The 2,360-nt window shown below is 43.5% G+C and overlaps 1 protein-coding gene across 1 annotated transcript in view; it reads left to right on the top strand.

Moving 5' to 3' along the window:
* KDR (kinase insert domain receptor) overlaps positions 1-2,360 on the top strand; it is a 46,875-nt gene that overhangs the window by 11,602 nt on the left and 32,913 nt on the right. The window lies entirely within an intron of this gene.

The raw sequence follows: 2,360 nt of genomic DNA, 5'->3' as shown, positions 1-2,360 counted from the left end.
CCCTGTGCAGTGCACCCTCCCCCCATGCAGTGTACCCTCCCCCTGGGCAGTGCACCCTCCCCCCATGCAGTGTACCCCCCCGGCAGTGCACCCTCCCCCTGGGCAGTGCACCCTCCCCCTGGTCAGTGCACCCACTGGCAGAAAACATCCAATCCCTTCCCCTCCCCTGACTTGAACTTAATTTGAGTTTTTCTCTCAATTGAGTATGTAGATCTACTAGTTTGTCTACTAGCATGTTAATCTACTAGTTTCAGTTTAGTACTGAGTATAGATTATGCTTGTCTTTCCATTCTCCTGATGGTTAGTCTAGAGTAGACCAGCAGTTTTCAACCTGTGGGTCACGACCCCTTTGTAACAATGAAAATACATCCTGCATATCAGATATTTACATTATAATTCATAACAGTAGTAAAATTACAGTTATGAAGTAGCAATGCAAATAATTTTATGGTTGGGGGTCACCACAACATGAGAAACTGTATTAAAGGGTCACGGCATTAGGAGGCATTAGGAAGGTTGAGACCACTGGTTTAGACAATATTCTCCAAATCTGTTCAGGTTGTTATAAAAGATACCAAATCTCTATCTTTTTATGGTTGAATAGTGTTCCATAGTATACATAGACCATAATTTATTAATCCATTCATGTGCTGAAGGGCACTTGGATTGTTTCCACATTTTTGTGATTTAAGTAAATTTAGATCATTAGTGATTCTTACTTTGTTCATTTGTAAAATATTTTTGAATTCTTGCTAGGGAGGCCACGTGACTGTAGGTTCAAATCTCAACTTTAAAGATGAGATGAGCTGACAGAGTACATGCTCACTAAATGTTGTTTGTTGTAGCTGTTGCTGTTATTTTAATTATTGTTGTAATAAGTAGAGAGCTATTATCTAAGTTAGATAGGAGGTATATTTTAAAATTTGATTTTATTGCTACTTGAATAATCAAGAGCTTTGCAAGTTGGGGAAACACTTTGCAATGTCCAGATGACCTGGAATGATGCAGGAGTTAGGGGTGCTGAACTCTCACATAGTCAAAAATCCCCGTAACTTATGACTCCCCTAAACTAAACTAATAGCCCACTGTTGACCAGCAGTCTCACCCATGACAATTAACTGATTTGATATGTATCTTGTATGTTATATGTATTATGTTGTATTCTTACAATGAAGTAGCCAGAGAAAAGAAAATGTTACTAAGAAAATCTAAGGAAGAGAAAATATGTTTGTTGTTCATTAAGTGGAAGTGAACTGACCCTGTGGCCTTCATTCTCCTCATCTTTGCATTGGGCAGCTGAGGAGGGGGAGCAGGACGAGGGTGGCAGAGTAGAAGGAGGACCACTGAGTTCAAAGCTGTGCTGGTCAAGGGTCCACTGTGACTAAATTGGGATTCAATGACTTCTGTGGAGCTTTGAGTAAACCACCTTAATTTTTAATTTACTTCCTTCACTCACGAAAGTGTCTGTTTAGATGATACTTTATATGGCATCCTGATTAATAGGCTCAGTGAAGATTTTGGATTTTATAATATGGGAGCAGATCAAAGGGTTTTGAGCAAAGAGTGACATGCTGTGGCCCATGTTTTCGTAGCATTACTCTGTTAAAGAAATACTTTAGGGAGGTAAGGGCAGAAGTAGTGAGGTCAGTTAGGAGGCCTACTGCAATAATCCAGGTGAGAGATGATGGTGGGTGGCTTGGATGAGGGCAGTCAAGGTGGAGGTAGTAAGAAGTGACGTAATTCTGGATATATTTTGGACGAAGAGTCAATAGTATCTTTTGATTCAGTCACTGGCATAGGGTGTAAGGGGAAAAGAGTGGGAGATGACTCCTGAGCTGTAGCTTGAGCAGCTGAGTGAATGATACTGTTGGTTACCGAGACGGGGAAGTTCTAGGGGAGAGTGAGATTTGGAAACAGTGTTGGGGGTGTTCATTTGGAGATGCCCTTTAAATATCCAAGTGGAGATATTTAATACATAAGTCTGGATTCCAGAGAAGTCAGGGCAGGAGATATATACATGTTAGGAGGTGTGTCAAGGATAGTTTAGATTTGAGACTGGTGGAAGATGGAGATGAAGAGAAGTTTGAGGACTGATGACATCAAAACCCGGGGGAGGTGGGGAGAGGTGTGGGGGAGCTGAGGAGAAGTGGGGTGTGTGGAGAGCTGTGATGGGAGCAGAGGGGAAGTGACTCCTGGGGGAGGTGGGGGAGAGCAGAGGGGAACTGACTCCTGGGGGAGGTGGGGGGGAGCAGAGGGGAAGTGAATCCTGGGGGAGGTGTGGAGGGGTGTGGTGGGAGCAGAGGAGAAGTGGGGGTGTGGGGAGAGGTGTGGTGGGAGCAGAGGGGAAGTGATTCCTGGGG

The sequence above is a fragment of the Otolemur garnettii genome, unplaced genomic scaffold (genome assembly GCF_000181295.1).
Source record: "Otolemur garnettii isolate 467f Iridium unplaced genomic scaffold, OtoGar3 scaffold00083, whole genome shotgun sequence".
Taxonomy (NCBI): Eukaryota; Metazoa; Chordata; class Mammalia; order Primates; family Galagidae; genus Otolemur; species Otolemur garnettii.
The sequence above is the reverse complement of the archived record's forward strand: the minus strand, read 5'-3'. Positions and strand labels throughout refer to the sequence as shown.